Raw genomic sequence first — 26,220 nt, forward strand, 5'->3', positions numbered from 1 at the left:
AAAGCGCTTAAAGACACTCTCCTAGACTAGGGGGCAAGTGTGGATGCTAAAAATTCTACACCGATAAAGAACCCACATATCATGTCTAAGGTGCCTGGAAGATCCAAAGCAACCATGTCTGAAGTCCCTTTGATCCCTCAAAGGAGTGTCCAAATCAACCCTGCTCCAAATGACCACTTCGTCTCGTGCACCTACTAGTGTCTTGCATGCCCCAGGCATCTCGTGCGCCCAAGGTGCCAAGAAACCACCTCGCGCGCCGCCCCGGCGCCCCGCGCTCACCAGGTGCCTTCCAACCGCCTCCACGCCCCAGGTGCCTTCCAACCGCCTCCGCGCCCCAGATGCCTCGCGCACCCATGACGCTTCGCACCTCATGAATGCACACGGTGCCTTGCGGGTGCAAATAACGCCTCGCGCCCATGTTGCCTCGCAGGTGTATATGGCGCCTCACACATCACGGGTGCACACAGTGCCAGAACCTTCCTACATCACAAGAGAGGGCCAACTAAGTATGTAATTCATCAAAGTAGCTCACAAGAGACAAGAAGTATGAATAAGGTACCTACATATAGGTACATACATGCATGCAAGGATCAATGTACAGACCTAACATCTGTACCCGACAAGTGATGGTGGTAAGGGATAGTACGAGGAGTGGTTACACCACCTCCACTCCTCTGACACTTGTACTAAATAAGTGGTGTAGACATCCCCACAGAACCTGACCATGTACTGGAGCCAACACCACTACCCTTGAGACCACTCACCTGACAACATACTTGAGTACCATCTGGTCCCTTGGACCACAATGTATTTGGGGCCATTAGAGCCCACTATAAAAGGAACCTCACTTCCACATGGAAAGGGGTTGGAAAAAATACCTTAGCATCTTACCACAAAAAATACAAGTTCTTTTCACCATTTTCTTTCTGCAAGTATTATCTAAGTTTCTGTTTAGATTTTTGAAGTTCTTTATTGATAAGCTCTATACTTTCATTTTTCTAACTTAACTTCGTTGACGAGTTCTCACCGTCAACAATCCATATGCAGGATTATATCAAAGTTGGTAATAACAAACTCTATCAAATCAACTAATTAGTCCTTTCCTACAATAATCTAACCCATCTCTTAAGAGTTACCAGTAGGTTTCCAAATTCTCATCAGAACATAGTCACGTCATCCATGTACTAAGTCTATGCCTCTAATATATGCAACAAAACAAAGAGAAACATGGAAAAAGAACCAATCAGTACAATACAAGAATAAGAACTACGAAGCTGACCTGCCACTACTGAGGGACTAGCCTCAGCCTCTGACTCTAACTGCGTCAAAGCGAACACTCGAGCTAGAGTTGAACTATCCACCCCCTATTGTTCTTCCTTCCTCAGCCCTGTGAAATCCATTTTTAGGTGCCTAACCATCCCACATAAGAAACATGCCTTTGCTCAGCATTCCCCCAGATGGCACCTCTTCCACCCAGTTCATTCTGGGTAGTGTTTCGAATACACATCCTTGCCTTGATGGCCTATCTGAGAACTTTGGAACCCCTTTTCTAGTACAGAACTATCAAATATGTTGATTGCTTTTATTTTCTGATCAATGGGGCCTCTTCCCCCTGCTTGATCCAATAAATGGTGGTATCGCTACCTGAGCTTCGCACTGTCCGACACTCTCCCTCTAAATCTCATTCCCTGTGTTCTCAACAATGAGAGAACTCCCTACCACTTGAACATAGGTAGAGATCTCATGTACTGGGGTGATTCTAATGCCCTGAGCTATCCCAGAATTCAATCACTGGATAAATTGCTCCTTCCAAGCCACATCTGTGCATACCATATCAAAAGCGAACTTGGCCAACCCATCGAATTTGTGAGCATACTCTGTTACTGTTGTGATTCCCTGAACCAGGTTCAGAAATTCATTTGTCTTTGCAGTCTTAACTTCATCATAATAATATCTCTCATTAAACAACTTCCTAAATTCCTCCCAATTCATCACAACTATATTTTGTGTCTGGGATACCACTTCCCACCAAATCCGGCATATTCTCGTAACACATATGTAGCATAAATCACCCTATTTTGACCTACCACCCCAATATTCTCGAGGATGGAATTGATCATGCCCATCCATTGTCAGCTCTAAATGGATCTAGACCACCCTCAAATACTGGAGGGTAATATTCCTGAAATCTCTCATATAGAAATTCCTATCTGTTCTCAACCATAGGCTAAGCCAAAACAGGTGCCACTCTTGGGATAGCAAAGGATGAGGTGTTCCCTGTCAAAATCTGTTGTTTAAAACACCTAATGTTTTCTTCTTGCCTCTAAAATATTTATTGCATATCTGTAAACACCTCTGCCAATTTTGAGGGGCAGGCGGAGGGCTCAGGCCTTGGCTGTAGTTCCCACCCTCGACATAAACACAACTATGTCCCATTAACTCCCTTGGGCACATAATCTCTGAATTAGTCTGCAGTCAATAACTTGACCCATTAAGCATAATGAGCATGTCCAAAAGCCTTCCCCACGGGAAAACCAAACAATACCACACTCACATACCACTGTAGTGCTAATATACATGCCCATGAAATTCAAGCATTAATCATTAAGCCCTACTCTTACCAACAAAATATCATGCTCTATAGTCTAGCATGCTGAGAAAGCATTCATATGTCAACTGAGTAGGCAAGCAAATAATCATATCAACAATCAAGGACCAAGTCCTATCAGAATATCTCATGCCTCCTAATAAGGCATGCAGGTAAGACATTTATATCCTATTTAATCAATACATCACATAACCACATAAATAGTCACCATACCTTGAGTGGAGCTTGTCTTTAGTGATGAGTGTACATGCCCATCTTGTATTCACGAACCCTTAACCTTGGCACACTATAATACCAAGTTGTAACGCCCTACTACTAAGGGACCATTACACTGTGTATTTTAAATAGAGTTGAACTCTTTAAATGAGTCATTTGGCCATAACCGTGTAACTAAACATGATTAACAATTTAGGGTTAACAAATTTGGTCAAAGGTACCATCATTTCATTAAAACGTTTACTTCATACATGGGATCCCAAAATACAATTAAAAGGTCAGTTATAATGAAAAAAATTACAACCTACCGACCTAAGTTTAAAATTAGGGTTTGACCCTAGTTCCTCTTTAAACCCTTGGCCATGGCGTTTGAGGAGCCACATATGTACACATCATCACCTAGGCTCTCCAACACAAGGATGGTCCAGCTTTCATTTCCCTTTACCAGCACCACAAAACACCTGTGAGCAAAGGCTCAATAAGAAAACTTAAACACACTCATAAGCAGTTAATAACATATTACCAAATCATAATAAGCATGTCTAGCAGTAATAACCCTACTCATGCATGCATACCATCCATATAAATGACTACACTGTCATATGGGCCAATAGCCCAAGATAAACAATCAATAAATCATATTGGGCTCCAATGACCAAAATACATGATTATGGAATCATACTGGGGTCCAATGCCCAAGATACATGATTATGGAATCATACTGGGGTTCAGCATACTAGGATACGGGACCAATGAGTCACCCCAGGGCCCATTGCCCTATCCTCTATATAACCCGCCTTGGAACTGGTCCAGCAGACCTGACGCTCTAGTTTTCTCACGAACAATAGGTCAGTTAAGTGTATGATGTGCTCATGGTTAGACATAACCATAACGACCAGCACTGAGTGCGCTATTGTCATCCTTGACTAATAAGTCAATGTTTTACAAATAGTACTAAGTGTGCTAAGGCTGCCCTTGACTAATTAGTCAATGCGTTAGGACCAGCACTCAACATGCTAAGATCATCCTTGACTAATAAGTCAATGCCAGGGCCCAGCCCTAGGACATGGTACTAATAAGTCACCCTGGGGCCCATTGCCCTATCCTCTATATAACAAGCCTTGGAGCTGCCCTAGCGTACATGACACTGCATTTTCCACGAACATTCGGTCGGAAAAGCGTATGATGCGCTCCTGGTTTTCCAAACCAAAATGACCAGAACTCAGCGTGCTATTATTGTCCTTGACTCATAAGTCAAGCCTTTCTCAACAAGATAATGCAGACATGCATATATCATATATCAGATATTAAAATACAAAGCATTTGGCATGGTTAATCAACAATCACAAGCATAATCGTAATCATGCACATTCTTAGGGGTTCATGCTATATTCATATACATGATAAATAATTCGGGTCAAGCCATAATCACATGTATCACATATTCGGTGTTGTTTTCGTACCTTTAGTCCCTGTACAGGTTACAAATGAACAACCCTTGAGCACGATCCTGGTTCTGAGCTCCTAGTGATAACCTAGTCACAACAATAATATAGAATCTCGTCAATAATGAGTAAATAGAGGCTTCCGGATTGAGTCCTAGCCTCCGAGACGTCGAATCCCACTAAACCAGATAGTAGGATCGATCCCGAGCCCTTAGGTTTGAGTTCCCATCACTAGAAACCCATTTTGGCCATTTTTGTTATTTTGAGTCGTGGCCCCCAAGCACTCGAGCCGCGGTCGGCTCAAGTCAGGGGCTTTAAGCCCTCTCTGACTGCACCCCATGGCGCAGCGTGCCTAATAGGTGCTGCGGTCCTAATAGCCCAGCAGCCAACTTCTCCTCCTTCAAGCTTGAGCTATGGCGCCCAAGAACATGGCCGCAGGTCGACCTGGAACTCAACCTTTTTCCTCCATTTTTCCAACACAAAAGCCCTCCATAAGCCTATCCAAACATATCCAAATCCCAAAAACAAAGTTCTCAATCAACTCAGTAACATAAGAACATAAACACCCAAATTTCAAACCATTCGAAAATTCATCAAAACGAAGAAAAAAAAATTCAAATTCAAATCTTAAGAAATTTAAGGAAACAGAAACTCAAAATTTCAAATCTTAAATTACCTCTGATTATGCCATTTTCCCACTAAACATTGCGGCTATCAAGCTTCTAATCTTTCATAGAATCATTATGACTCTAACCTTGCTTGAATCCGAATGCTAAAACTCAAGCTTCCTTCGAAAATGCCAATGGTGTCAAAAAGAGAACAGGATAGAGAGAAAGTGTACCGAACATATTTTATATTTCTAACAGGTTACTTCGAGCTTAAGTAATTTTAAGCAAACCCCAATGCTCGGGGTACACAAAAAATGTCCCTAAGGGCCAAATAGTCAAAATCCCCAGAATTCCCTCCTGATCTCACTAACTCTAAATATTTCATCAAATATTTACTCCCATTATCCAATAACCCGGTAATGTACTAAATGCCCAAAATACCCCTTGACTCACCCCGAGTCAAGTATTGGTCCCGTTGTGACTTTCTCACTCGCTTGCTCCCTAGGAACGTCTCGTGCCAAGTAACCGAAATACATCCACATAATGATGTGGTCCCACACATATATCACATACATGCAAAATATACCCATAACGGGCCAAATTTTAAAAATTTCCATTTTAATAAAAAATGGGCCCACGTGCATATTTAATACACCTAAACATGCATGTCAAGTAATATTATAATATAACTCACATAATCACATAACGATACACATATATATAGCATGTTCACATAATTTCCATAATTTGGCATCCTAGCCCCCTAATAAAGGCCCTAATCCTTATTAGGTAATTTGGGACGTTACAGAACCTAGCCAGGAAAATATAGTTCTGGATGCTTTCAAGCATTACCGATTTTACCAATTCATTAATTTTACCAACAATCCCACATTTTGTAGTAGAATTACATAATTATAAATTTTGATAAATTATGTAGAATTAATTAATTAGGAAAAAATTATAAGAAATATTTATTATTTTTTGATTATTTATGAGAAATTAAGATAAAAAAGTATTTTATTTTTAAAAGTCATTTTAGTTCATGTCTTTGAAAAATTAGGGTTGTGGACCCCTTTTTAATTTTCTTAAACTAAATTAATAAAATATTAACTCTCTAATATCTTATTTAACCTCAATAATTAGTTAGTGTGTTAAACTTAATTTTATAATTACTAAGATTAAATTATAATTCTTAGCCAACTACTTTAGGGAAAACTTTGTTGATGTTAAGTTATACGTAGCCTAGTTTAGAAAATTTATATTTTGAAAACTGTAGTTCCAAATTTTTTTAAACTTTTCAGAATAAACTTGGCTATTGTATGAAGTTCATTGCCAAATTTCATAAAAAAATAACTCTTTTTACTCAGTGAAAATTATTTTCAAAATCCTCATTTTAAAACTATCTAGAAAAAGACGAATCTTTTTAGTGATCTTTGGGAATTTATAAAATTCATTTTGTAAAATATTTGTATATGAAATTTCTTAGGCCTATACTAGGATTTGTAGATATTATCTAGACCAAAAATTAGGTTATTTGAATCATTTTTATTTGAAATAGGTTCCAAAACTTGGCTGTCTAGAAGCTATTTTGAACTTCCAGAAATTTTATCCAACGTTTAAAATTTATAACTCTCAACATTTTTTAATATGTTTCTTTGAAACTTGACTACTTCATTTACAATATCATAATATTTTTCATTCCAAAAATCAGAAAAAAAATTCAATAATTTTTCGACGAAAATCGTTGTACAAAGTCGGCTATTTACCCAGTTTTTTGAAAAACTATTTTCTAGAGTACATACCAATTTTTAAAAAATAATAACTTGATCACTTCAAAGCCTTTTTCAACGTTTCTACATACTATGGAGATATACACATCTTAAATTGAAACATGGAACCAAGAAAATCTAGAATCCGAGTCATACAAATTTTGCTTGACCCTTTGGAATTCAAGTCTGAAACATTTTCTTAGAAAAATCACAATTTTGCCTATGGAATGTTGGATTCCACCACTAACAATAATCCAAACACCCATGCATGTATGATCAGCCATCAAAAAAATATTATTACAGTTCCAAAAATTAATTTAAACACATCAATTAACTAAAACATGACAGATTCAACAAAAATTTAAGCAAAAACCCATAGGAGGTGACCATATACCTCTTGATGACATTGAATTGGATTTTGGTGACTTCTTGCACTTTAAATCCCTTGCTTAGCCTTTAGTCTACATATATACACTCCCCTAAAGCCCAAAAGTCAGATTACACAACTATATAAACTTAGCTAACTGCATAAACTAACTAAACACAAACTTTGACAAGAGGAGTTTAGCATTTACCTCTTGTAGAACAAACTTTGTGAGTAGACTTCTTAACTCCAAACTAGAACTAGAGAACTTAGAACTACGTATAGAAGTATAGAAGAGATGAAAGATGAGAAAGGAAGTACTTGTTAAGAAAAATTATAGAGAGTCAAAGCCCTAACGGACTCCTCTAAGTGAGGGAATGGAGAGAAAATTAAGAGCAAACTTTGAGTTTAAGACTTGAAATGTCACTTTGGTTATTTCTTTATTAAATCTAACTTAAGCTAATTAATTTAAGGCTAATGGTGTTTTTCTCCAAAAAGTTTCCATGTAGTAATTTTTTTTTACTTTACCTAATTGAGATTTAAACCCAGGGTAATTAAATTATATAGGCTTTGGCATTTAATTTAAGTTGTCACACTCCTATATTTATAACTCAAATAATTTAATTAGCAAAAATCTCATTTTTGGCTAAAGTGTGTATTTTTCACAAAAATGCATTTTCAGAGTTTTTTCAAACAAAAATAAAAAATTTTGACCTTAATATAAATTAATCCAATAATTTAATGCCCAATATTATTTTTCAATAATTATTCTTCTCAAATAACGATTATCCGAGAATTTACTCGGTTAGGGGTTCTGTTTCGGTCCGAGACCGAAACGCTGCGTTCGTCACCAAACCGCAAATATCACACTTTGGCTAATATTTGACACATGAATTTTGTTTCTCAAGACTATATTATCATTCATAATAATATTTATATACATCTTAGAAGCACGCTCTTAGCTACTCCTCGGTTTCCAAAACACGGGGCATTACATAAGCAAGTTTTGGAGAATAGGAATTTTCGTAATTTTATTTTGAATATTGAATTGTAAAAATTCTGCAAGAAAGAGGAGAAGAAAACAAGGAGAATGAGGAGTGGGACTGTATCCTTGCCTCCATGCACCAGGAGCTACCGTTGATCCCTCTGGCTCCTTGCCTGTGCGGTAGCCCAAGCCCAAACTGCAGCTCCTTTGCTCTGCTTGGCTCCCAGCCATTGTTTATCTCCTTTTTGTAAAGATAAAAAAAATACAAGACCAAAAACAATGCAAAAAATAGCATTTTCATTATAAACATATCCCAAAAATACACATAAAAAAAATTAAACAAGAGAAAGTTGTTTGCACGCACTTAGCCAATTACTTCTGCTCTTAAGAATTTAGAACAAACAAAAGACATTTTCGCGAAACATTCCCCAAAGTTCGGGCCACATGTACTCTCCAGCAAGTAGTCTCTGCTGCTCACTGCTCCCCTTCGCCCTTTCACTTACCTACAACATGAAACAACTAGGTAAGCAAAAATGCTTAGTAAGTTCAACCTTACAACATGAAATCATATAGCAGACATGGGTCATTGACCAAGTTATTGACAAAAAATCAAACCATTTACAGAATTAGGGTTCCAGATAAATCTGAACCCTAAACGGACAATTCAAGAACGCCAAAGTTTCCTGGCAAACTTATGGTTATCGCCAATAACATGACATATTCAATTCAACCCTGCACGCAGAAAATTCCACAACAACTAAATATATATATAGGAACAATATTCATAAAAAAGATCCTAGAAGCCAACTTAGGAGTTGTCAATAAGGTCGGGGCGTTTGGGTTCCCTTTTAAAACAAACAATAGTGAGACCCAACTCTTAGCACAAATAACCCTGCCCTAAATCCCTAGCCAGGGTAACCTTCATGTTACCTAGGGCATAAGTACTATCAAGAGTGTAACCAGAGTTATTCCAGCTCATTGACACTTCGAGGTTTTAGAGCATCTCCAATGGAGTGCCAAATTGGTGGTGTATTGTAACGTCCCGAATTTGTAATTAAGGTTGAGTGGCTTGATTACTGTACCTGGAGGGCCTAATTGGAATTAATTGTGCGAGTAATGGGTTATAAGTGTGATTGTGTGATATAATTGATTTGCATGGTAATGTGACTAGATATGCATGTTTATGTGTATTAAATATGCATGTGGACCCATTTCTATAAATTGGGGCATGTTTGTAATTTTGGCTCATTGAGGGCATAAATGTAATTATGTATGCGTTATGAGTGAGACCTTAGTGGTATGGGGATATATTTGAGATGTGAGATCAGAGGTGGTCCTAGTGAGCAGATTAGTAGAATAGTCACAACGTAGTCTAATACCGAGCTCGGGGTGAGCCAAGGGGTATTTTGTGAATGTTGCACATGTTCAGAATTACCGGGTAACGAGTAGTGATTAAGAAATTATTTGGGGATTAAATAGGAATTCATAGGACAATTCGAGGAATTAGCGGGAATGTGGCAAAAGACGATTTTTCCCTTGGTGGTGTAAAAAAGGCTAAAGATAAGTTAGGGGCATTATGGTCTTTTGTATCAAAGAGATACGCTCATTCTTAGGAACTATGTGGAGAGAAATAAATTCATAAAGTATAAACATGCTCTCAGCCTTATCTCTCTCTCACATGTTCCTCTCTTTCCTTCTCTCCCTTAGGCTCACTTGTCTACAAATTTTCTAAATTTCTAGAGGAAAAAGGACTTGGGGATTGGAGGGAAATGAAGTCTGGATCCCAATGTAACACTTTGCCAAATTTAACACTTTTACAATTTTAATGAATGACCAACTCTTTATACTTAATTTTCATTAAATGAGTCTTTATTTTGATTTAATCACACTTTTTATGTTAATACCTCATTTAGCGAGCAAATGGCACCTTTTAAAATCATATGGTAAGGACTCTAGGGTAATAGGGTGTTACATGTATTGTTAAAATGTTGCTCACTTTCCAAAAAAGTTTCTAAAATGGTGGTCGAAAGCTGTGCCAAATTTGGCACATGATAAAAGATGTGCCAAATTTTGCACAAATATAGCATGATGTATATTTTGCATCACCATAAATGCTAGATTTTTTTTTTTTTTACTTTTATGTCATTTTCATTATTTTAGTATAATTTTCTTTAATCACCATTAAATGCTAGACTTTTTACCTCATTATTTTATTATTATCTTTAACAATTAACGATAAATTATTTAAAAAAATTATTACTTTTTTGTAATATTTTCATTAAATATCAAATGAGCATTAATAAAAGATTTCTTTTTATCTACCTTTACAATTTTGCATTAGAGCATAGTGCTAAATATTGTGCCAAATATACCACATATTAATTTTTTGTGCCAAATATAGCATAATATTTAAATCTCCCATTGGAGATGGTCTTACTAGTATGATTAACCCATAGCAAGATGTATCAGACTTAAACTGGACTGGAGGTCATAGACTTGTAGCAAACCTAATAGTAATAGAGATAATAATTGTCATAGACTTGAACCAAGTTGATAATAACTGTCACAGACTTGAACTGGACTAAAAGAATGTCAAAGGCAGAAACCGTCTTCACTTTGCTAACATAGGCGGGGTACCTACCGAACAATTTCAGAAAAGGGTCTAAGCACTCCTGAGTCATTGTTTCTAATTTAGGCCATTCTCACAACTAGTGCAATATACTATTTCTAGCAATCAAAACACTAGTATGGTTCATGTTTTAGCTAGAGAAGTCAAAGGTTGACTTATTTTGATTCCTTTCCTACGAGCGTAAATCCTTAAACCACAACTATATGCTCCTTTTAGGCAATACTGTAATTTATCCAGTATACTCAGATTAATTGTGGCAATTAAGTTATAAAAAAACCTTCGAGGCATTTTAGTCATTACTGTTTATGAAGTGTGGGTGTTATCCCATTTACTTAGTTTAACCTTCTAAGCAACATTTAAAACTTTTGACAAAATTTCTCTTCACCAGTCTAGTTATTTGAATGTAGAATTTTTACAACATTTCCCACTTCGTTCTCAGTATCGAACCTAGTCGAAGAAATTTGTTTCGGAAGCCTCCTAACTAAACCAGTTTTTATCCTTTCTTTGATTTTTACCAATAACACACATGTTTTCTAATAAAATTACATTATTTCAAAACTTTGAAAATTAAATTTGAATTAAAATAATTAAGAAAAAATTATAATAAGAGATTTTGTAGTAAAAATTGATTTTTATTTAAAAAGATTATTTTAATTTAAGTTATGGAAAAATTTAGGCCTTGAACCCTTTTTAAATTTTCTTAAATAAATTAAATAAAATATTAATTTCCTTATATTCAGATTTATTTAGTGGGTTAAACCTATACTAATGATTTCCATAACAAAACATCATCACTTAGTCAATAACTTAAAAAAAAATTCCATTATTTCTTTCTCAAGTATAAACATTATAAATTTTAGTTGTAGGTGTCCTTGTTTGAAAATTTATATTTCAAAAAATATAACTCCAATGATCTTCAAACTTTGCACATTTAAACTTCTTGCCAAATTTTATTAAAAATTGAACCTTTTTAATTTGTGAAAACTATTTTCAAAATTCTTATTACAATTATGACTAGAGAAAACCCATCCTTGTAGTGAACTTTTGAAGTTCATAAAATCCTTTTGGATTGTTATTTAGGTCAAAAATTATTATTCCTATACTAGGATATGTAAAATATATTTATTCTAAAAATTAGGTTATTTGATCAATTTTTACTTAGCAAAACGAATTTTCAAACATGGGAGTCAAGAAGTTATTTTGAGCTTTCTAGAAATTTTGTCAAACTTTGAAAACCCATAATTCTCAACATATTCATTTTTAAAAAAAAAATTTAATGGTTAAGTTACCAATAACAAGCTAAGGTTCATTCCAAAAATCAGCCAAAAATTCAATTATTTTCCTATAGAAAATATCTCTCAAAATCGGTTGTTTACCCATATTTTGAAAAACAATTTTTCAGATTACACACAAAGTTTGTAAAACTCATATATTGATCATTATCAAACCTTTTAGCATGTTTCTAAGCCCTATTAAAATCTACACATCTCAAAATTAAACATGTAAACAAGAAAATCCAGAATCAGATAAGAATTTTAAAACTCACATAACCCTTTGGAAGTTAAGAATTAAAATTTTTTCTTACAAAGTCTTAGTTTTGCCTATTGAATTTTGGATTCCAATCCTAACAATCTTCTAAACATTTTTGCATGCCTGATCAAACAGTGGATATTACAGTCCCAAAATATAATTTAAACACATCAAATAAATTAATCATAGCAAATTTAACAAGAAAATTTAAATAAAACTCATGGGAGGTGAACATATACCTCTTGATGGCTTTGATGGTGTTCTAAGTGACTAGCTCTTCAAACACTTGGATAGTCTTTCCTCTACATTTATTCACTCCCCAATAATACCACAAATTAGTATATACTCACATAAAAACTCATCAAAGATCAAAGTCTCAACTTTGACAAGTAGAGTTAAGAGTTTTACATTTGATTTGTTCTAGCTTTGTCTAGCATTTCTCTATCTTCAAACTCAACACTCAACAACCTAAACTTATGTGTATAGAAGAAAGAGGTGTGATGTGAGTGTTTAGGTGGGAAATTGATGAAAGAAATTCATAGAAGAGCACATGGGGTACTCAGCCAAGGTAGTGAGAAGTAAGAGGATTTTGAGAGAAAATGAATTCTTGAGAGAGAAACTCATGTGAAAAATGAAGACTTGGTTGAATTTTTACTATTTATTCCAACTCTAAAAACATGTAAAATGACCATAACACCCTTCCCTAGCTACTTCCCCTTTTAACCCCACTTACCCTTTGATTAATTCCAAATTAATCTTAAGTTGATCAAACTTAGACAAATGGTAATTATCTCAAAAAGTTACTATTGTGATAATTTTTTTCTTACTTTTCCCTAATTGAAATTTTAACTTAGGGTTATTAAATTAAATAGACCTTGCTATTTAATTTAAGTGGTAACACTCCAATATTTATTATTCAAAATAATCTAATAAAGGAAAGTCCCAATTTTTGGCTAAAATGTGCATTGTTCATAAAAATGCATTTCTAGAGATTTTTGGTCTTACAAAGTAAAACTTTTTGACTTCAATATAAATTTCCAATAAATTTTTATTCCCATATTATTTTGGCCATAATTATTGGACATAAATTTATCTGAGATTTTATCCAGTTGGGGTTTCGTGTCGATCTGAAACCGAAATTTCTAATTTGGCTACAATCACACATCACACTTAATGGCTATCATGAACAACATAATTTTGGCTTCTCAAGCCTATATTATTAATCAAAATGGTATTCATTTATTATTTCACCAATCCAAACCGATTACTTTCAGGTGCCCGAAACGCGAGGCGTCACACTTGTGCCCTTAAAAAGCATGGCATACCTAAAATTTCAGCCTAAAATATCTTTATTTAATTAATTTTTAATTTTTTTTAATTTTGAAAGTAATTATCTTATATTTATATTATCATAAAATTGGAATATCTTTTAATTGGTTGAGATATTTTTGTCCCAAGTTTAAAATCTCATTTAAAAATTATTTTTTTATATTTAAATTAAAATTTAAAAGATATTAAATGGAGTTGATAAATTAAAAAAATGTTTTATTTAATAAAATATATTACTTTGAAAAGTTATTTTTAATTAATTAAATGGTTGGACCTAAAGATAACAAATTATAAACACGAGCCCCAAGTGGAGAATGAGTATCTTTTAAAATTTTGTATCATTGTAGCCCAATTTGTATTGTTTTTTATTTTTTTCAAGTTTTTTAAATTTACAAATGCCCAACGGATATTAAGTTCATCATTTATTGTTTATTTATTTATCTATGGTATTTATTTGAGTAAATGTCCATTGATGTGATTGATAACATATTCATGCAATAGTCGAATACCTGTCATATATGAAATCCCATACAGTTTTTATTGATCATGCATGTCATTAAGTAGAAACATTATTATTTAGTAATACCCTATTTGTTCATATGAATTATTTTTCTTGAAATCTATTGCATGTAAACTACTAAGTTAGTTGAACTTGGTAATCACACCACTCTAAAGGCAAGTGTCTAGTTAGGCGTTTTAAGATAATAAAGATTAATTAAAAAGTTGTTGATCCCCAAAATAAACATGAACTGAATCACCCAGTTCTAGGTACAGCTGGCAAATAAGCACATGGAGAAAGCGAACAACTAGAACAACAAGCTAACTCTGCCATGAACAGCTCGAGTCAAACTTGGCAGTGTGACACCTAGATAATCTCTAGGTCTCCAAATGCGCCAATAACCTAGTTCGAGATGAATGATGGCTAGAATTCCTTCTAGGCACTGAACTTGGCTCATGTCATGTTCCGTTAGCTCTTCGACATCCAGCTAAAGGGAAATGTTCAGCTCGCTGAAGCCTGATCATGATGCATAGTGAAGGATCCCAGAAGACTTGGAGAATCCTTATAAGCTCACTAATGCCAAGATTGTATTAAATATTTATTACTCGAGATAACGAATGTTATGTCCATAGTAAATCATATCCCTATGTACATGAGATATTATTCTGATTGATTATTCACCATATTTCTACATGCGGTAACCCATAGTTGTCCCGAAAAAGCCACTATAAATATCAGGGGAATGGGCAAGAAACCAAACTCCTTTTTGATATACCAAAACTCTGCTAAAATTGTAAGAAACTCTTTCATCCAGAGCCTAAAAGAGATTAATAATATTGTCTCGTGGACTAGGTGGATTTTAACAACTGAACCACGTTAAAGTGTGAGTGTTTGAAGCATTATTCATTTGATTAATTACGATTTAATAAGAGAGTACTAATATCTCTATTGTCGGATTTCTTAATTCACTGTTGGCAAAAAACCGTGTCAACAGATTGGTGCTTTCATTGAGAGTTCATTAGTGCTTAATCCACTACGTAGAGTTTTACTCAACATTCATCATGGTGGTCACCCCTTCTATGGATGACAATGAAATGGAGCAATCTGGTGATCAGAAGGTGCATCATACGACCATTTCCACTGGAAAAGGCTCAGACGCTTAGCAATGCCTTGGAAAGCGACATGTGGGCCAAGATGATAATAGGAGTTTAGCATCACGCCCACCAAATCTCAATCTGGGGTATCTGACATCCATTGTGATTGAAAATTCCCAATTAAGGAGCCATCTCGCTAGGGCTAACAAGCATATCGATGAGGTCTTGGCTCAGTTACCCCCTCTTGCAACCGATGTTAACATCAAAAAGAGGCAAAGTGGGTCCCATATGTCTCACAAGAATAACTGACCCAATCCAAGTCGTTCTGTGTGGACTGCAACTCCAAGTCCGTACCTTCTGAGTGAAATCAGTGGAGTGCTCAACCTAATAATCCTCATAGGAACCCTCATCCCCATGTAAATCGAGCGGTCATAACTGCAACCCCTAACACCGTGCCATCTGAGAAGATTTTAAGAAATGTTCATAACAACCCAACAGGGCAAGTTGGGACCAATTCAAGGAGGCAAAACACCCCAGAAAAATCCATCATGGTCGCGATCAGAGCCTCCGGCACAGAGGACCCGAGAGATCAGGGTTGAACTAAGATGGGCTAACATAGTGCGCCCATAGCCTCACTGAGAGATGGAATGAGGATAGCCTCACCGATAAGACACATGCCATCTCCAGTTAGACATCCAACACCACCTCGCCCGCAGAGGAACGCTCTAGGTTGAGGGGATAGCAGGAGAAATCCTCCTCCCTCAGAGGACATCTATTTTCCACGGCCTCATGCTAATAATCCAGGTCCTCGATCTCAACCACGAGTTGTAACTTTTGCTAACAAAAGTTACTGGATGGAGAGTCTGTGTGGAGACAGGACTAAAAGTGTCCCGAGGAATCATTTGAGTTCTGCATAAAGTCTTCGTTCTGAACCACATCTTGACATACGTGAACATTTGAATTAACAAAGGGGGTATCCAGCTCGCCATGATAATGTGAGTTATACTCAGCATGAGGGAGATCTGTCTATCGTACGCAACCATGGGAATGTCCCACCTAACCGAGCTCAAGCTTGGAGGGAAAACAACTCATCTAATGCGTACAGTAGGATGAGGGCTTGTGAGCAGCCATGTTGTGGTTAAACTAATATAAAAGACATTGAATCACCTCGTTGAAGAAATTGTCTTTCAAATTTAAGAGATAGTTTCGAGCTTTGAAGGAAACTCGCGTTGAGGCCAATTCTTTGGCCAACATAAAATAGCCACCTGGTGAATCCCTAAAAGCATATCTGAGCAGGTTCACCAATGCAGCAACATAATTTAGGGATGTTGATGATAGCTCCAAGCTCATGGCAATGAGGACGGGAATCACGGTCGGAGGTAATTTATTGCAAGAACTTCAACAAAATGGAGTTAAAAGTGTAGATGAATTCCTAGCCCGAGCTCAAGAATGGATGAATCTAGAGGAGGCGCGATCTGTTGTCTTGAGAACTAGCTACACCCCTGTTTAGCGTGCTAGAGTGGTGGGAGATGTTGTAGCTACGACTCAACATGTTACCTGAAATAACCAGGTGGGGAAAATAAGAGGAAAGGGGCTGGTGAGGGAGACCAGTACGAAACCAATAAGAAAAAGCCCAGAGAAAAGTTGAACCCTGTTTGCAGCAACTATACCGACTTGACTGACAAGCGGGAGCATATTTTCATGGAGAACTAAAATCGCCTTCCATGGAAGAAGCTAGAGCCGTTGAGGAACCAGAGGACGAAGAGAGAACCCTCTAAGTTCTGCTAGTATCACAACGACATTAGCCATAACATAGATGACTGTCGACAATTAAAAGATGAGATAGAAACTCTCATCTGAGTTAGACCGTTAGCTCAGTAGACCTGAAATCGAGTAGTTCCCAACAAGCAAACTGGGCAAAATACTTATCCAGCTCCGGATAATTTGAACGGCCAACCCGAGGCTCAGACAGACCAAGGGAACGAAGTCGATCCCTCTCTAATAGTAGGAGGGGATATAACCACTATCGTCGGAGGAGCCCATTTGGTGGACACAAGAGATGGGGCTAAAAAAGGGTACATATAGGAGCTAAAAACCCACAAAGGTGCTGAATTTATCTTGGAGCAACAGTTGGAGAAACAACAAATCATTTTCATAGAAGAAGATGCTAGCCACGTTCAGTTCCCACATAATGATCCGCTGGAGGTAACAATTTAGCTCGCCAACTGAAGGGTACGAAGGATATTCATTGATCATGGGTGCTCAGTAAATGTGCTATTCTAAAAGATGGGATTTTCGGTAATTGATCTTAAGGCGACCTTAATAACACTGTACGGATTCTAAGGAGAAGGAACGGTAGCCATAGGGACGATCAGACTGGTAGTCACGCTAAGGGATGATACGCGAACTTCTTCTAAAATACTCATGTTCGTTGTCATCGATTGTCTAGCTACCTAACACGCGATCTTGGGACGACCCGCGCTGATGACTTTTGAGGCTATCACCTCAATCCGACACCTAGCGATGAAGTTCCCCTTAACCTCGGATATATGTATTGTGAGAGGAGACTAGCTCGCTTGCAGAGAATGCTATAGCATTGCCATGATGGGAAAATCAAAACCTGGGCAGCAAGCAATGGTCATGATCGAAGGAGGAGAGGAGCCCCAGGCAATGGAATTTTCCAATGAGGCGGAAGAACCTCTAGAAGGAAGTAACGAGGTCACCCAAGAGGATGACATTCATCCAAGATTAGGCAAGGACAGGTGTAAGCTCCAAACGTTGGAAGAACTCGAGGAAATCAACATCGACGCAGAAGTACCTTCAAGAGTGGTAAAGGTTGGGAAAAATCTTTGAACCGAGAGGAAGAAAGAGCTGGTGGAGTTTCTTCAAAACAATCTGGACATCTTCGCCTGGTTGCACGAATATATGGTGGGAATCAGTCCGAATGTAATAACGCATACTATGAATCTAGACAGGTATGTGCCTGCAAAGTCACCAAAATAAAGGCTTCTGGGAGAGAATGATCAGAAGCTTTAGAATAATAAGTGGCTCGCCTACTTAAGTGTGGGTTTATCAGGCAAGGAAAGTATCCGACCTGGGTTGCTAACCCTGTTTTGGTACGAAAACCCAATGGGAATTGGAGAACTTGCATTGACTTCTCTGATCACAATAAGGCCTCTCCTAAGGATTGTTTTCCACTAGCCTGAATAGATTAGTTGGTAGACGCAATAGTTGGTCACAAGCTCACGTCGTTCATGGATGTGTATTTTAGATAGAACCAGATCGCGATGAACTCTGCAGAACAAGAGCACACCAGTTTCATGAATAAGCATAACGTATACTGCTACAAACTTATGCCATTCGGGCTAAAGAATGTCGGTGCAACGTACCAACAGCTGGTCAACAAAATGTTTGTTAACCAGATCGGGAGAGATATGGAAGTGTATGTCGATGATATGCTCAATAAATTAAAGATTTCCAGTAACCATGTATCTGACCTGGAAGAATGTTTTGGCGTGCTCATGAAGTATGACATTAAGCTAAACCCCCAGAAGTATAACTTTGTAGTTTCCTCAGGAAAATTCATGGGCTTCATAGTCAACACGAGGGGGATAAAAGTGAACCCAAAGAACTTCAGATTATTACTAGAAATGCGTTCACCCAGGTCACATAAATAAGTACAGAGCTTAATTGGAAATGTGGCAGCCTTAAATTACTTCGTTTCAAAGTCCACTAACAAGTGTCTCCCGTTTTACAACTTACTTAGGGGAAAGAAAAAGTTTGAGTGGACTGAAGAATGCAAATAGGAATTCAGAATTTAAAAACTCACGAACCCCCCTGTACTATCAAAACTGGCAGATGGAGAATGTTTGCTCCTATACTAGCTGTGACAGAAAATGCGGTCAGCACTATATTAGTTCGAGAGTAAGGTCAAGTGCAGAAACTAGTGTACTACGTGAGTAAAAGTCTTATGGAAGCTGAGTCTCGATATCCTTTAATAGTAAAACTCGTGTTCTGCTTGATCTTAGCCTCAAGAAAACAAAAGTTGTACTTCTAGTTCCACACCATCCACGTCTTTACCTAAAACATTGGGATGTCTGCTTAAGTGGGCCATCGAACTTAGCCAGTTTGAGATATTTTATATGCCGCGCACAACAATCAAGAGTTAAGCGGATGCTGACTTTGTGGCCGAATGCAGTGGTTTTCAAGACGAGACAATAAGAGAACAACTGCAAGAGTTGTGAAAAATCCTCATTGATGGATCATCCAACAAGAATGGATCCATAGCTGGGATAATTCTAATCACACTTGAGGGGCATCGGTTCTATACAGCTCTAACCTTCAAGTTTGAAGCATCCAACAATGAGCCAGAGTACGAAGCTCCACTGGCAGTGATAAGAGTGGTGAAAGAAAATGAAATCCAATGTTATAGTGATTCTCAACTCATGGTATCAAAATGGCGACTTACTTAGCTAAGGTGAAAGGTGAGTTGTCAGAGTTTGAGTTCTGCTCCATTGAGTAGCTACCCCGCAAGCAGAATTCCAACACTGATGCTTTAGCCTGACTTGCCACCACCAAATAGGTGGATACACTAAATGTAGTCCCAGTGGAGTTCCTAGAAAAACTAAGCATAACAGAGGAACCGGTTGAGGTCAGAGATATTGACACAAAACCAACTTGGATAACCCCCATAGTCGAATACCTCACAACTGGTAAACTACCAGATGACCGATATACCAAGAAAATTGATATACCAAGCCCCATGGTATTTTATGGTTGAAGAAATTCTATACCGATGAGGGCATTCACAGCCCCTCCTGTGGTGTCTTTTGCTCGAGGAAGCACATATTATCCTACAAGAGATACATGAAAGCTGTGGATGCTAAAAATCCACCAAGAAAAAAATCCCCAGTACATGGTTAAAATACAAGGCTAAAGGACACTTAGTTACATTATCAGGCTCAGGCCTATAAGTCTTGTGAAACCGGGAGATGGTCCCAAGGGAAGCAACACCTTGTGAGCTGTGAAGTATGGCCTTTGTGGATGCTCAATAGTCCAGGCTTGTAAGAGATCCAAGGCACATGCTAAGGTCCCATGAAGGCCTAAATACATGTCTGAGCCGCGGGACGCTCGAGAAACTATCCTCTTGCAATGGCCTCGCATCACCTCATGGCACACGGCATCTCGCGAGGTCCCAGCCTCGTGCCACCCCTCGGCGTACCCAGCGCCCCCGCGTGGACCGCCTCGCGTGTGCACCTCGCCCATAGCCTCGCGCGCCACGGTACTCAACAGGCGTCTCGCGAGGCTCATCCTCGTGCCATCCCTCGGTGCGCCCAGCACCCCAGCGTGGACCGCCTCGCGTGCGCACCTCGCCCACCACCTCGCGCCGTGGCACTCAGCAGGCGTCTCGCGAGGCCCCAGCCTTGCGCCACCCCTCGGCGCGCCCCAGCGTGGACCGCCTCACGTGCGCACCTCGCGCACCGCGGCACTCTGAAACAGCCTCACGTAGCCCCACCTCGGCCGCGCCACGAAGGCCTCGCTTGGGAGCCTCTCCTAGCCCCGGCGGCCTCGCGTAGAAGCATCTCCTAGCCCCGTGGGGGAGCCTCGCGTGGGATCATCCCTTAGCCTTGAAGGCCTCGCGTGGGAGCCTATCCTAGCCCCGACGGCTTCGTGTGGGAGCATCTCATGGCATCTCCACGAGGGGTGACCTTGCATAGCCCCACCATGGCTACACGAGGGCCTCGCATGGTAACCTCTCGCGCCCCTCACCTTGTGATGGCATTACCTATGGAAACCCCACCGTCTAGAAGTAAAAGCCCAAGTATGATTCCGAAAGGTCACGATGGTACACTCTTGTACGGGGTACGGCTTGTAAGACCCCGTACGTCTGACCGTGGCACTCATGCTAGTCAGATAGTGGGAACATTAGGAGAAAGGACATGGCCTGCATACTCCCAATCAGATGTCAGAGTCGACACCACTATCACCTGTACCACTCCTCTGACATTAGTACGATAGAGTAGTGGAGACCTCCTCATGGTACCTGGCTATGTACTAGTATCAGCACCACTACCCCTGAGACCACTCTCCTGACAGAGTACTTGTGTACCACCTGGTCCCCTGGACCATCATGTATCCAAGGCCATTAGAGCCTACTATAAAATGAACCCCACTTCCACAGAGAAGGGGGTTGGAAAATTCATTGTATGCAGAGGCTATTGAGAAATATACCAAGGCTTGCTCCATTGTATATCTGTGTTTACTTTTCTTATATAAACATCACCTGACTTACCTTCGAGTTTTCTGATCTAATTTCGTTGACGAGATTTCACCATCAACAAAAGCTTTTGCGGAGACCTCACTAGGTGGCAAAATTTAGCTCTAATATATTGAGGCAGGGTTATTTTTTGTTTACACTAAAAAAGGACTCGACCTCAGACATACAAAAATGTGACAAATACAAACGCTTCACCACAATTACCCGAGCTACTTGCATTAAGTTGACCACGATCTCATCCCCATTGTCATTTACAGTATGGGGAATCAACTTGATTGGTTCATTATCAGGGAGAAAAGGAGGAGTTCGCTATGTAGTTGTCACCATTGACTACTTTAAGAAGTGGTCGAGGCCGAGCCCCTGACAACCATAAACTCGAAGAGAGTCATGGATTTCGTCTTGAAGAACATCAAATGTCTTTTTGGGCAACTGAAGAAGATCGTGTGTGACACCAGAACTCAGTTCAATAGCAATCTCTTCACAAGATTTTGTGAGAAATATGACATAACTAAGAGTTTCTCTTTAGTGGCATATCTGCAAGCTAATGGGCAAGTCGAGGCTATAAATAAAACCCTAAATGCAAGCTTAAAGAAGCGATTAGATGAAGCCAAGGGTGTAATGACCCAAAATTACTAATAAGGCTTAAGGGCCTTTATTAGTGTGCTGGGAGGGAATAATTAGTTTATGTGTGATTTAAATTATTAAATGCATGATTATGTGATAAGCATGCCTAGATGATTATTTGGATATATGAGATGTATGATTATGAGTATTAGTAAGCATGTAGGCCCTGTTTAGATTATAAAGGCATATATGTAATTTTGGCCCATTGAAGGCATAAACATGATTATCTGTGATAAATTGTTGAGACCACATTATTTTGTGGATATATTTGCAGCTTGTGACTCGAGGCGATCCTAGAGAGTGCTTTAGCGAAAAAATCACGGTGGGGATTTATACCCAGCTCAGGGTGAGCCTAAGGGTATTTATGGAAATCTGGGAAATATATTGGAGACTATTTGACATTGAGGAAACTAATTAGTTATTAATTAGATGACGGGATTTAAGAGGTTCTTATTCGGGACACTCGAGGAATTGGGAGCAAGTGACCAAAATTTCCTTAGAATGTTTAAGGGCTTAGGTTGTCTAGGGGATTTTGCCTCTGCTTGTTGCGTTGTAGTGCCCACCTTGTGGCGCTGTAGCACTACCCTACCTTCAGAAGTGGATTTTTGGGTATTTTCTGAGGGTTTTCGCCCGGGGCCTTGGGGTTTGATTCCACCACCTCGTTTGGAATTATGGCCCGAGCAGCTCCCGCAAGTACTTTAGGCCTATAGGACCTTAAACCGCACCTCCATGGGGCATACACCATTCTCTTTGACCTTTGGAAATGATGCTATGATCCAAGTTGAAGCACTAGTGATGACACATAGACAGAAAATATTTGTTCAAGATTGAAATAATGTATTACTCAATGCATCTCTGGATTTGATAGAGGAAAAACGCGAAGAGTCACAATTACATCCTGCCAATTATTAGGAGAGAGTCACTCGTTACTTTAATTCGAATGTAAAAGGTCGTGGATTCGGATTCGGTGATTTAGTGGTTCGAAGGGTGTTTTTGGCAAGTAAATATCCCAAAGAAGGTGTAAGGGGACCGAACTAGGAAGGACCATACCAGATCATGAAAATTCTATGAGAGGGAACCTTCAAACTAGTTCAGTTAAGTGGAGAATTGGTCCCACGAGCCTAGAACACCTTACATCTTACAAAATACTATTAGTAGTAGGAAGACTTGATTAATTTTTTTTTTTTGGAAGGCTTATTTATAAAGACCATTTTATTTAAATAACACTGGATTTCTACCTAATTAAAATGTAGAACCACTATTTTTATCTTATCCTTGTGTTGTATCACACGCTCATTTTGTAAAAGAAACCTAGAATATCCATAAATTCTAATCGTTTGGGGGGCATATAACCCTCCAAGTGCTTTTAAAAGTATTTAGGATATGTGGATGAAATTGGAAACTTAGAATTTGGAAGATTGATTATTCAAAAATTTTGTAATGCTCGAATTTTCTAAGCAATTCCAAATACGAAATATGTAAGGAAAATTAAAAAACAAAACAAAACCTTGTAGCCAACTAGGGAATCCTAAACACAACCAGGTCCGAGGTCTAATTCCTAACACGTATAATGTTATTAAGCAGAAAAAATCCTCGACATAACCAGGTCCGAGACCTGATTCCTAACAAGTATAACGCTTTTAGATGGGTGAAATCCTGCATATAACTAGGATATTGACCAGAATTGTTTGGTCAAGCTATCAAAAACCTATCTCAATCGAAGATAACACCTATGATTGCGAGCCTGCAAAAATTTAAATTCATGTGTAAGAATTTGAAATTTATAAGCATGATGAGTTAATAGATTAAGGGGAACAAAAGTAGATCATAAAAATAATGAACATATACTAATTAGTGTATGATTATCCCAAGGAGAAATAACCTCTATTTAAGCACGAAGGCAATTGTTTCAATAAGCGTAGTTACAAAGAAAGAAAAAAAATGAATATGGAAAAGATCACTGAGTTCCGGCAACATGCTCATGTGATGACAACACTTACCCGTCCCTTTCGGAGGCCCTAGAAGCATCCGCAATCTCAGAGGGCTCTTGCGAGATTCAACTTTGAAACTTGACGAGATAACACCCTAAAGCTCATACCCGTCCTGATTGTAGGCCCAACACCGGTAGAGCATCTCCTACAAGGAATTTGTCAATTATGCAATGTCCAACTCCACCTTCTCAGCATCCTCCTTGGCTTTGGTCTTGACCTTAGATAACTTGCTCTTTAGTGCATCGACCTCCTCAAGTTTCTTGTCGATCTTGGCCTGAAGCTGATCCCGTCATTGGGTCACCTCAATGACCTGGTCTTTGGCTATCTGCTCATTCTCTTGAGATACGTCCAGGGCGGCCTTGAGCTCCTCTCTTTCGGCTCAAAACCGGGCGATGTTATGGAGTTAAGCTTGAGAAGACTACAAAGGAAAGACATAAGATGGGATTAGCTTGCAAAAGTAAAAATAAGAAAAAGAAAGAAGAAAGATGACTCACAGTCAGGTTCATCACTAAGGAGGACCCAGAACATCCCAAGAGGAACACTCCTCCAAAGCCCTTAGGTCCTTAATGTTTACTCAATAGGCATGACCAACCATATGATTTGCCCTGTCGTAGAGGATTCCTCAGAGTACTTCTGGGATCCTTGTCATGTTGAGGGGTTTGAGTGGGATCTGAACGGAGGGGACTTCGCTCTGAACAACCTGGGGAACCGGAGCAAGTTCATCGTGAGGAAGAGGTCGTGGAGCCTCAAGAACGGTAACTGAGGTTATAGGAGATGGTGGTTGTGTTTGCTGTTGCTGCTTGTTTGCACAGCTGTCACCTTTATCCTTTGTAGAGGATTGGGTGGTAGCTCCGGATTTTTAGGCGGTCTTCTTTGATATTTGGGCCTTCTTGATTACAGGTCCAGCTCCGGCCCCACCAGACTTAACGGCGCCCTTCAGGTTCGAATCTTTTCCTACAAAGAGACGAGCAAAAAATTATGATAGAGTTATCAAATTAATGTATGGAAAAGAATAGAGCAAGAACCCTACCCTCCGAGCTAGAGAATGAAGCTATTATGATCGACTCTGGATTATGAACCGGACTTTGTAAAACCTCTAACTCATGAATTATCGAAGGAGGCGGGGGGGCTTTAATATTATTATGCCTTGGTTCCTACGGGGTTCAGGCTCTTTATCCGAGCTGGACTCATCTACGGTCTGCCTAAAACTCAGGGAAAACACACCCTGACGGAGGGAAGGCCACGACACACGATTGGTATAGTACTCCTAAAAAAAAGGAGGACCTAAAGTGAAAGGTGTTGTCTACAACTAGAGTACACCTAGGATAACTATGGTAGTAGCGTACAACAAGGTGGTCCACACATTAGAGGAGGGTCATGTTATGATCCGGGTCTACTGAATGTTAGCTCACGAACTGTCATGGGTTGAATTAAACTAGCCTAAAGTTAGCAGCAGCTTGATTTAATTCTCTATAAGAGTTACCTTGTCTGGAAGTGTTGGCTATTGCCCTCGATTCATCTCGGTCTGGGTCAGGATCTTTCCCATCTTCAGCGAACTTTCATTTGCAAACTAGCTGCACGACTTCTTATTCATCCTTTGTGTCTTCGACAGTAGGGAGGACTTTCTGAGGACAAGGAAGCTCGGGGGGGAGGACCTCGAGCTCCAATGGCTAGTGTTTGATCATTCTAGATTAGTTTGCAGGCCACCATGGTAGCGTCATTAACTACCATCTGGAACTCCTTCTCCTTGGCAGGGACACGAGAATACTGACCTCCAAGGATGTCTAATCACCCAGTCCTCTTGTATATAGTTGGACAAAATAACAACTCGATTTGAATAACTCTAACTCAATAAAGAATAAATTTAAGTACAAAATTCTAACCGCTAAGAAACTTACAAGGTCTGTAGAAATATCGATGGGTGTAGTTCTTCAACCCATCTGACATGAAGAACTGATCCTTGTAATCATTCGAGTGGCTGGGGAGGTCGATGACGGAGGCCGTATTTGGGAATCTAGTGAGGTAGTAGATACCGTCACCTCGCCTTTTTTGTTTGGGGTTGGCTTTGAGGCAGAAGAAGTACATGATATCGGCAGGAGTGGGGACCTCCCACTAGTGTTTTAAAAACAAGTACTTCAGCCTCGCCAGAAGCTGGTATGAATTGGGGAGAAGTTGGTATGAATTGGAGGGAAGCTGGAATTGCGCTAGCTCGTCGTAGTTCAGGAAATTTACGAAGTACTGGTCCAGCGATA

The 26,220-nt window shown here is 38.9% G+C and overlaps 1 long non-coding RNA gene across 1 annotated transcript; it reads right to left on the reverse strand.

The window, feature by feature from the left end:
- Positions 1–7,984: 7,984 nt before the first annotated feature.
- Positions 7,985–12,758, reverse strand: LOC133829154 (uncharacterized). Its single transcript, XR_009891585.1, has 3 exons — positions 12,563–12,758; positions 12,394–12,456; positions 7,985–8,498 (listed from the first exon to the last, which is right to left on the reverse strand). It is a non-coding gene; the product is annotated as an uncharacterized LOC133829154 (long non-coding RNA).
- Between the last annotated feature and the right edge of the window lie 13,462 nt (positions 12,759–26,220).

Source organism: Humulus lupulus, chromosome 4, assembly GCF_963169125.1.
Source record: "Humulus lupulus chromosome 4, drHumLupu1.1, whole genome shotgun sequence".
In the NCBI taxonomy this organism is placed as follows: Eukaryota; Viridiplantae; Streptophyta; class Magnoliopsida; order Rosales; family Cannabaceae; genus Humulus; species Humulus lupulus.